The sequence below is a fragment of the Numida meleagris genome, chromosome 6 (genome assembly GCF_002078875.1).
Source record: "Numida meleagris isolate 19003 breed g44 Domestic line chromosome 6, NumMel1.0, whole genome shotgun sequence".
Taxonomy (NCBI): domain Eukaryota; kingdom Metazoa; phylum Chordata; class Aves; order Galliformes; family Numididae; genus Numida; species Numida meleagris.
Genome location: NC_034414.1, coordinates 17,662,480 through 17,673,411, shown reverse-complemented (window position 1 = coordinate 17,673,411; position 10,932 = coordinate 17,662,480). Strand labels below are relative to the sequence as shown.

General features: G+C 38.3%; 1 long non-coding RNA gene across 5 annotated transcripts in view; it reads right to left on the bottom strand.

Annotated features, from left to right (window-relative positions):
- Positions 304–10,932, bottom strand: part of LOC110401822 — a 247,983-nt gene continuing 237,354 nt past the window's right edge. For 4 of the 5 annotated variants that reach the window (XR_002440638.1, XR_002440634.1, XR_002440636.1 and 1 more), the window contains one exon: positions 4,992–9,177. This is a non-coding gene — a long non-coding RNA (uncharacterized LOC110401822). Of the gene's footprint in view, positions 1,007–4,991; positions 9,178–10,932 lie in introns of those variants that run through there. The other variant, XR_002440635.1, reaches the window with a different exon arrangement.

The window sequence follows — 10,932 nt, the reverse complement described above, 5'->3', positions numbered from 1 at the left end:
AAAACATTGGTTACAGCCTGTGATTTCTTAGTTAAATTATTTAGGAAAATGGTCTCAAGACATTTGAGCACAAGTAGGAGATGCTACGTGTGCTATGGCATCATAACTGTGGGGGCAGGAACAGCCATTTGCACTCACCGTGTCTATATGAAGTTATTTGCTACCATTATTCTGGAGATGGATAACTTCTGTGCAGCTCAGTTTGGATACTACCACTTCATTCTTTATAATACTTCCAGAACTTTTCTTTTAATTAGGCAAAAAAATATATATATATATATGTATGTGAATAACATTCTGGCTCTTCATAGCAACAGCTCTCTGTGTTGCTACTACAGTTAGTAAGTGGCATCATGAACATGCAGTTTAACTTAGGAACATGCATGAAGACATGGATCTTATGACATGCTTTCATGTCATACCAGAGCATGGGATGAGTTTCATCAACTGGAACAAGTGGCAACTGTGACATCAAGTGGGCTTTACTTTAATATCTGTCATATTTAGCACACATTTTGTTCTGCTTGCCTTTAATATGGTTGGACTAGATAATCTTAGTGGTCTTTTCCAATCTTAATGACTCTATGGTTCTATGAATAGGCTCTTCAACATGCTTTCTGACTATAGATAAAGTCATTCTCACCTGTACAGTTGAGGAAAAAAGAGACTGAAATTGTCATCTCTGTTGTAAATGGATGACATGGGATTCTTACTCCCAGAAGGGAAGCTGGTTGGTATTCAGTAACATGAAAGAGGTTTCTACGGAGAAAATAGGAGTGAAATATATATCTGGGTTGAAACTACCTCTCTTCCACAAACAAACAAACAAAGAAAACAAACAGAGGGAATAAGAAGATCCTAGAAGAACTGGAAATAAAGTTTACTTACTTTATCAGTTGATTATTACAGAGGATCTGTATGAAATATTGATGGCACATTTTCAGTCTGCACTTGGGATAAATGCCACTGCTAAGCAGAGACTCGACTCCTTTCTTTCTGAGAGATTCTGGGATGAAATAGAGAACATCCTCTCTAAGGACCAAGTCCTTTAGATGGATGTTAGCTGTCAGATCTCCTGTTAAATGTGCTCAGGAATACCTGAGAGATTAAATGTGTTAACTCTAATGCCCCAGAAACCACACAGCTCCTGTCTTCTATGCTGAATTGCTGGAGTGTGCCTCACAGAAGTCTTGCTGACACAGAACCTTGAAAGAGGGCTAGCTGGAGAGACTTAGACCTGAGCTGGCAGATGTAATGTTGGCATGAAAGGGAAGAAATCAAAAGGAAGAACAGATAGCATCCATCACTGCTGATATCTGTGTCTATGTAAATAGTCAGTAGATAAGGTTTCAAGAGACAGTTCTCTGAGACCAAGAAAATTCCTTCTTTATTGTGTATCACAATGGTTTCCTTTGTTCAGTTCTTTGCATCAGCTCTTTACAGTATCAGTGCTCTACAGAGTGCGCATAAGCTCCTTGTTATGCAGGTTTGCATGTCAGGGCTGCCTGAGAGGCTCAGCAGTTCCTGGATGCTCCTGCAGCCCATTACCCTCAACATCTGGGTTTGGTTCTTAGAGGTGTCACTTTTGTTTCAGATGCAAAGTTTGTAACTATTCCCAAGACTCTGTCACCTTGCCTGGCTGCAGTGACGTGCTCTAAGCTGCAGCAGAGCTGAACCTTCTGTAGGGTGCAGATGGAGTATTGCCCATTAGATTGTGTGTCCGCCTTCAAAACAAATGAAGACTCACTTGATCACTGATTTGTTCAGCGTTTTGCTTGTCCTTTTTCCTTCCTCTCTCCTTCCTTACTCCTTAGTGGGATGAGTAACTGAACAGTGGGCACAAGGCAGTGCGGTTTTTCTGTGATGTAGAGGCAACATGGAAACCAATAGCTGAGACATCAGTTTGACTTTTCCCAGTGCAAAAACTACACCTCTCCGTTTTTCTCCCTTTGCAACAGGATAGCAGATATGCGGCTGCTGTCTGCCTACTTCAGGCCTAACACTACGGCAGCTCACACTCTTGTATGAGGTGAACTTCTCTAATTAGGAGCTTGATGGTGCTGCTACTGGAAGGACTGGGTGCACAGAGATGCCTGCTGTGTGGGAGCATATCCTGACTGCATATTAGTCGTGTTACAACAGGGATATCCTGACACTATTGATTTCAGGTCTATAGGACAGTAGGATTGTCAAGTCTACAGGATCCCTCTTTCTTTGAGTGGGCAGTACAGATACAAATGGGCAGAAGTGGGACAGTGGAGGTAGTCACACATTTTCCTGTGCTGAGAACTTGGTGATAAACGATGAACATTTGCTACAATAGAATGACAGTTCACTACAAATAGCTAGCAGGATTGTCTTCAAATTTTGGGACTTTTAGGTCCAATGGTAATTTAAGGCTCTCCAGCCCAAAATGTAGATAATCAGTATCTGCCGTATTTGCCATGCAAATGCAGAACTATTAAAGAACATTAATAATAATAATAAACAGTAATAATAATATAGGAAAAGCCATACCCACTTTAATTTCATAGTAGACAAGAGGTTTGACCATAGTACAGTCCTGTACTTTAGTACAGGACTACCTTGGAGGTCCTTTTTGACTGGCAATGCGGACCTTACAAGAGTATTTGTAGCTAGAAGGCAGCAATCTTTCCTTTGTAAGACAGATTTCATGACACTAAAGCTCTGCTCTTAGTGATTTAAGACTGGTCTGTTTTAATGGACTCTACTTTGGACAAGGCTTTGAACGTATCCAGAAAGTGAAGCCACTGAAAAAATACTCCAACTGAAGCCCAGCAAAATCCAGATTTTTCATCTCAGGGAATGTCTTAGGGGTGAATTTTACTTCCACTCCTGATTAAAACAATAAAACAATCCAGAAAGCCATTACAAAGCATGATTATGAATAAAATAATTGTTGGTCAATCAAATGATTTGAATAAAAGGAAAATATTCCATTTAGATTTCAATTTGAAATAGTATGGAAAACAGGAAAAAGCATTTTGCAATGCAAAATTGAAAATGTCATTCTGAAAATGTAGTAACATTTAATTTTCAGCAAGCTGATTCTTTTGTTTATCTCTTCAAAGGGGACATTAGTCAAGATCATCACTCTTAAGCAGATGTTTTGTTCTCATGAATTGGCAATTTCTGAGCGTCTAAATGTAACTGACTTGTATGTAAAATTCCTTGCAATATGTTAAAGTGATCTAATCTCAATGAATTTAAGCTATTGGTATGAACCTATAGTATCCCCTAACAATCTGAAACAGTCCTATTGATAAAAGTTTTATTTTTTTATTACTTTTTTTCTTCCCAGTTCTTGGTCAGGCACTGTATTTGAACAGACAAAATTGTAAGGCAAAAAAAAAAAAAAAAAAAGGATTAAACAAGTTGTACAGATTTTTCTGTTGGTCTAGAACTCCCCTTTGTCAGCTGTCACTTTTTAATTGAATTAGAACAAATTTCAAGCCAGAATGCTGTGCTACTTTCAACAGTCTGATGTAATTCACTTTTATTCTCCCCTACTAAGCCTAAGGAAACCTCTAGAATATTTTCTGGCCATCTGGACTGGTATCCTAGAAAAGCATGCATTTATTGCTGAGCTAAATACTGTTCTCTGGTCAACTTCAGCCACAGCTGTTTGGGTTTGTAGCCATTCATTTGCATTGCGATCTCTGTGTAGCACTGCTCCCTACTGCTTGACCGTAAGAGAAATCAGTCCCTGTAGCTGTCCATTGGTATTAATGGAGACCCAATTACACTCATGGTAAACTGTTTTAATTATGGTGGCAATTAAGCTCAACAGTAGCTTTTTGGAATCAATGGAAATTAAATGCAGATAACAGACATTAATTGAACATTTATTGGAAACAATTTAAATTATGTATAGTTGTGCCTTAGTTAATGGAAATTAATGACTTCCATTTGGGAATAAGCAGAACTGCTGGAATGTAATGAAAGTCAATACAAGCAGTTACAAATGGCTGAGACAAGGAAATGCGTATTGATATTAGTGATCTTCAATATTTTCCGTTGGAACTATAATCTGATACAGACTGTATTGCTGTGAAATTCATCTAGAGTACAGGGATAAGAATATTATAGTTGTAAAGTGTCACTAATCTGGTAACTTGCTATTCTGGGTATTGAAATAATGCAGTGGATCATTCTTAATTATAGTCTTATATTTACGGATAAACTGAAACCGAGGCTGTTATTGATTAAAAGAGGTGCCACACTGCAGACCCTGTAAGAACTACATTGTTCTTGAATTTCATACAGTGTAGCTTAGATTTTTACATGTGATTTGAATTACTTGAATGTCTTAAAGATCTGTGTTCCAACCAGATGTGAGAAATGGCTTTGGTTTCCAAAGTTTTAAGGAAGGACCACCAAATACTGAGGAAAAAAAACAACTCTATATGCATTTTTCCCCACACCTTCAATGGAAAATAGAAGCTAAGAAAGGTAGCCCATTTATTTTTTTTTTTTTTTTAATATAACTTGGACTCCTGTCAGGAAAATGTTGTTTACCTGAAAAGTATAATTATCATTTTTCCATCTTGGTTTTTTTCTCAAAGCAATGTTATATACTGGTTTACCGCATTTGATAAAATGCTTTAATTGAAAGAATTGAACATTTCTGCATTAGTCTTACTATTTACTGTGTAAGCGGGTTACAAGCCACATTTAACTATGCCAAATATCTACTAGTTAAGTACCACTAACTGTACTGACTGCTTTACTGATAAAATATATATATTCCTGGTAACCCTACTAAGACATAACATCTTTTTTCAGTTTTTTTTTTCCCTGTCAATAAAGCTTTGCTTTTTAAAGTTAACTTAGTTATTTTCTGAATTCCTTATAAGGAGTCATTAACAAATATTCAATTTAAAATGTATGTGCTACCTCTTCAAAAGTTATATGATAAAGATTAAATAGATTTCAAAAATTCTGTGATGTTGAGAAACCCCTCTATTCCCGTGAAATTCTCATTGGTGAACTGAAGATGACTGCTAGAAATTGACCACAAAAATGGCATGAAAAAAGGCAAAGCAAATTTATCTACAAAGAGTAAATAAAGATTGGAAATTCCTTTGGAAATACTTCTAAAGCTCCATTGAACACAGCAGTGCAAACTGAAAGAATTAACCAGTTTGTTATGCCATATACAGTGTTTAATACTGGTATGTATTTCAAGCTAGCGGTAAAAACAAAGGTACTATAATAAACAAGTTACTATTAGTTCACAGAGATACTATCTGTATTTATCTGTGAGAAGTCCAAGGGGTGCAGAGATCGACTGGAAAATATAACTGGCATTATTCCTTTTAATTATACCTGGTGATTTGTTCAGAGATTTATAATCCTGACCTGGATAGTCGATAAACAGAACCTTCATTTAAAAGGGATTACAGTTGGCTATGTGTGATAACTCACCTTACTATAAACTCTTTAAGAAGATGTCAGGTTATGGAACGCCTCCTAACCATTCCCTTCCCTTGCACAACATGCCTGCTGCCGATGGGAGACCACATTGCGTCACAGAACTCCTACCTCCAAGTGACCACGGAATGCGTCATGCACAAGCCCTTTCAGAGCATAAAATGCTGTCTTATTAAGACATTAAGACAACATCAGCATCATTTGGGGTTGACATGTATGACACACTCAAATTCAATAAGCACTATTTTATGCGTTTGTGAGCATATCATAACTGAATACTTTTATAGCAAAGTACCAGTAGAGAGACCTCCATTAGTAATTCAACCATTCCAAATCTCATGGTCTCAGGAAGGCAAAGGCTTACTGATACAGATTAGTCTGCGAACTCAGAGAAGTGCAGACCATTCTCCAGCTGGTCAGGTGGAGGCTGGCTCCTGCCCAGAAGACGTGTATGGTTGACAGCCTAAACTTCACAACTACTGTGGCCTCCCTGGCTCCCAATCTGGTGTTCAGATTGGGTCAGCTCAGAGCAAAAATGGTGGGGCTTGATGTCTGAAGAAGAAAACATGAGGGCACCAAAATCTATAGTCCCAACAGAATAAATGGCAAAGAACTACACACTTTTTCCTATATGAAACTCACAAACGAACTGAACTGAGTCCTCATCCTGATTGTGGACCCTGTTCAGCTGGAACTTCATGGAAAGATGGCCGGTTCTTTTGCAAATTCCTTTCCACATTCTACACATGCACACATACACAGCTGTGAGGTGGTTACATTTTTACTGATGGTTTTGTTATAGGTTGAGTTCAGCCTCGATGAAAATGGTAGGATTAACCACCGCACATCTCTTCGAAGCTGTAAGAAACAGTTCAACACATGTTTCTGCCCTAAACAAGGTGAATACAAGGTTGCTCAGGAATTTAAAAGATCTGGGTGGGGAGCATTGTTGATTTTGTTTGGGGCAGGGATTTATGCAGAAAAAAGCGAGCACATGGAGAAGCAGATACAGAACGCAGGAGCAGACTGGGAAGAGAGGTACAAGCCTGCAGGAGCAGTAGTGCATGGCTTTGGGAGCAGCCTATAAAGAGGGTTTTCAGTCCTGCTGGAAACATTCTGGGGATGAGAACAAGGAATCTTCCTCCGATTCCAGAAGTGCTCCTGAGCTCAGGACAGCAGGGTTCAAGCATCTTTTGAGCAGAGAGCATGCCAGGAGGACAAATGATTCCCTCTCCCCCCAGGCAACTCTCCTGCTCTCCAATCCATACAATGTACAACATGCTGAATTCCACTTAGTAGTGGCTCAAAAGTGGGTAACTATATGTTCAGTTCTGTTCAAAGCTGTATAAAGCTGTAGACATCTCAAGCAATGAAAAAATGAGAATAAAGCACACAGAAGAGGAAAAAGGAATGGAAAGAAATTTGCTTACTTCTGACTTACTTACACTATAGAAATGCATGGCCAAAATACCTTGCCACTATCTTTAAGCATCAGAGAATTTAGAAAGGCTGATTATTTACCAGGTCAAACCAGAATCAACTTTAGAAAGCTCTTACAGGTCTACAAATTGACAGCCACAGTTTGAACCAACTTATTTGAAAATTCCAAGATAAATCAGTCTTTAGTTTTGATTACAAACAGTGAATTTGGAAAATTCTGTATATAGCCAAAACAAAGAGTCTCAGACCTTCTATAGCTAGTAAGTGTAACTGAAATATTTGAAAAAGCTGATAACAAACACTGAAATGGGTCCTGGGCTGCTTGTTTAAGTCACAGAGTTAACAAGAGCCTTGGAAGATTTACCTTTGGTTGGACTGTGGATGTGGTAACCTGGAGATTTTGGTAGGACTCTAAAACTCTTGTAACTGTAATTTATTTCCACATACTTCAACTGGGGCCAGAATACTTATCACTGCAGAAACAGGGATTTATAGCACTTTATTCCCTTTAGCATTCATGTGGAAGGCCATGGAGCCCACACTCCCAGACTTACTGATAGAAAGACAATCATCTTTGTACTGAACTTCCCAGGAACGAAGTCCTCCTCCGTCTGGAGTCAATGGAAATGCAAGTGTAGGCTTTGGTGCAAGTAAATTCAACTTCTAATGTTTTTCATGACACCTCTTTTTTTTGAAGGATTTGTTTACTTGAGCATTCATTATGAATTGTCTATAGTGTTTTTTGTTAATATTATGGTCAAATCAGGCTTGTAATGTATTTCTCATTTTGACACAAAAAATCTTGTGGAAAGGAAGGACTGTCTGTGTTGAGCAAATCTTTTAAATGCGGGGCTAGCTTATCTCCATCTTCCTTCCTATTATCCATTCATACAAAAGGAAGGTGTTAATGATATGAGGGTTGCCAAATAGTTCATGAAGTATAAATTCTGTTTTGTTTGTGATGCAGAAAGAGAGAAAATTCATCATTTCAGCAATTTAAAAATTCTTATTTTTTTCACACTAAATTGCAGCTCAGTATGACTTGAACTGACAGACATATCAACTCCAGCAATCTACGTTAATACAATGGAAATGCCAGTTGACTTCATAGAACAGCACTGTTAGTGGCACCACTCTACTCTTACTGAAACGAATTCACAGGAGCTGGGCTTTTACTCTCAAATCATGCATTACGTTATCACTTTTCTATCCGCACATCATTTATTTAGAAGCAATTGTTTCCTTGATTCACAGCCATCCACACCTATGTGATATGAAACATTATGTGCTGTATTTCATCTCTCCCTGGGTATAAGTCTACAATGCGTTGATGTTGATGTGAGATGAGGACGCTCAGCACTTCACAAAACCAGGCCCTAATCAAAAGGGAAGTGTAATGTTTCAACAAGTAGGGGGTAACAAATAGACATGGTGAAGATGGTGATTAAAGATTGCTATGAGTACAGTTTGGGGTTCTGATGTTGCAGTACTAAGCTGCTTCTATTTTATTATTGTGACACATTTCTCTGTGGAGTACTTCTGATAGTCTTGATGCTTACTGTCAATAATAATTGCTGATCCTTTACACATTGTTTTTATTTAAAAATTCTTGACAAAGAGAAGAATTCTGCTTGTAGTAGCCCAGACTAAAGCACTGAACTCTGCAGCACTGAATGTTTGCTCAGACTCCCTTTCACGCCCACCACGTTTTGCAGTGGGGAGGGCACTTGGCTCTTTTCAGCAGACACAGGGAACGGAGCTCACCTCACCATGCCCGCCGGCAGAGAGCTGCACGTCAGCTGCTCACACACATCCCCCTAGTAGCTGATAGGAAGAAACAGCACCTGCAGGCTGTGGTTCATCCTATCTCACACATTTAGGAGAACGTGAATTGAGACCTCATAGTACCTTGTGCTGTGGTGACTAGTTCAGTTATCGCTGCTTACACTGTTTGTATCTACCCTTGCTGAGCATCATCCCATGTCTTGATACTTCTCTCAATATGTCCTTAAGCCCAGGATAATTCTGCCCCAGGCCATTTTCAGGATTTATACAAAGTGCCTCAAGCCTTACTTCTGCTTATCTCAAAGGCACTTTGATAAACGAGTACATTCAATGATTAAAAAAAAATACTGGTCACCTGGTAACAATGCAACATTCACCACACACTAAAAGCAACCTCTTCAGGTTTCACTTACATTAATATTTAGGTATCAGCAGGAAGTGATGTTCCACAATCATGACTTGGTGATGTGTTTATGATCTGCTGGATGGACTCATTCCCTGTAAAACAGAAAAAAGACTGTTTAGCAGATAAAAAATGGTTATATTACAAAACAAAATGAAGGAAGTTCTTTTGTTGCTGAGATTTTAAGCGATCTGTTTGGTGCTCTTGCCTTAAATAGTCTGAGCTTCCCTTAAAATTAAAACACGAAATTCTCTGTTAGTTGTTTTGTTACAGTCTTACTAAGAAGTCACAGAGCCTCTAACACTGAATCCTGTCCTTTGCATCAGTTCTTTTTTTTAATTGTATTTTGCAAATTCAAACTTAATCAACCAAACAAATCTCTCATTTTGAAAATAGAAAATCTACCTTTGAATCTAAATTTTGTAGGTTGGGTTTCCCTCTGCTTCCTGTCTGAGAGCATAGTTATGACACCTACTTGCACAAGTTCATAACTAATTGAAATGCTAGCAACATGAGTATGTGCTAAACAAAGGAATTTAATAAAAAAAAATTACTACCCTTTGAAGCAATAAAATCTTAAAGAGTTAAAAACAGCTCATTTTTTTCCCCAAGTTCTTCAAGCTAGAGCTGTTTGCAATGCACAGAGTACATTTGGGACTTTATTCCCTTTTGCAGTGTCCTATACATGTTTCTTTTTTGATTTCCGTGAATGTGACAGAGATCTACACAGTGAAGTTTGGTGCAGCGATATGAAACTCTCTCAGTGATTTTCAAACTATGCAACCCATAAATCATTCACCTTAACCCAGACCCGAATTTGCATAAAACCAGAGTCGATCATCTCAAGAGGTAATTTACTCAAAGCCCAAACAATCCCAGCTGTGTGAAGCACATAACAAAGTTATGAAGGTAGGATTCACATGGCTTCAGGGTTTGTAATGGATGCTTTGCACAGCTGTAATGATGAGTGGGTGAGGATAGTTAAGAATGAATGAAGTGTGGGTGGTGGAAATATTCACTGGGCATGTCATGGCCAGAGGAGGAAGCACAGGGGCCTCCCAGCTTCTGTGATGAGAAGGACGTCAAGGCTCCATGGACAGAGGTCCTACTTATTTATTTATTTCAGCGCTGACACATTCTCATTAGGAAGGCAAAAATGTGAAATCAATAGTTTCTCTTGAATGCAGGAAGTCGACTGTGGCTGTGCAGAAGAGCTGTCTTATAATCTGCTTCCAAACGTGTGGGTGTCTCTTCGGTTTCCTCAGAGATTTTATGGACCATTTTCAAAGTTTTCTGTAGATTCAGGCCAACAATGTCTGCATCCCCTACCACATCAGTCAAAAATTGGACTGTTTCAGAGTCATGTAAATTCCTTCTATAAGAAACATTTACATTTTACGAAATGGAAATTTAGCAGACTACTTCATGAGGTGAATTCATCCCTGGTTTTTCTCCCTTGTTACAGTGCAGGGACGAGTTTAATAATAGGTTACCATTAACAAACAGAAAAATGAGTAGCATGTATAACTGAACATTACAAAGGTTTCTTCCAGGATTGCCATGGCACATGATAAGATGGCACATTGATAAGATACTTCATTCTTACCGTTCTTACATTTTCATGAAACCTTATCTGTAACTCTACAAAACCTGAAGCCTGTTTTATGTTTCTTTATTGTATTATTACAGGGCACTGTAAAAGTAATAAAACAATCTGCTAACTGTTCTCCTTGACTGTTCATATTCATTGCTCCTAGACAGGTTTTCTTGCACATATGGTAAAATATATACAACAACTTTCATATCTAAGGTTCTAGTAGTTTAAACATAGTCCATTTCTTTACTGGCAA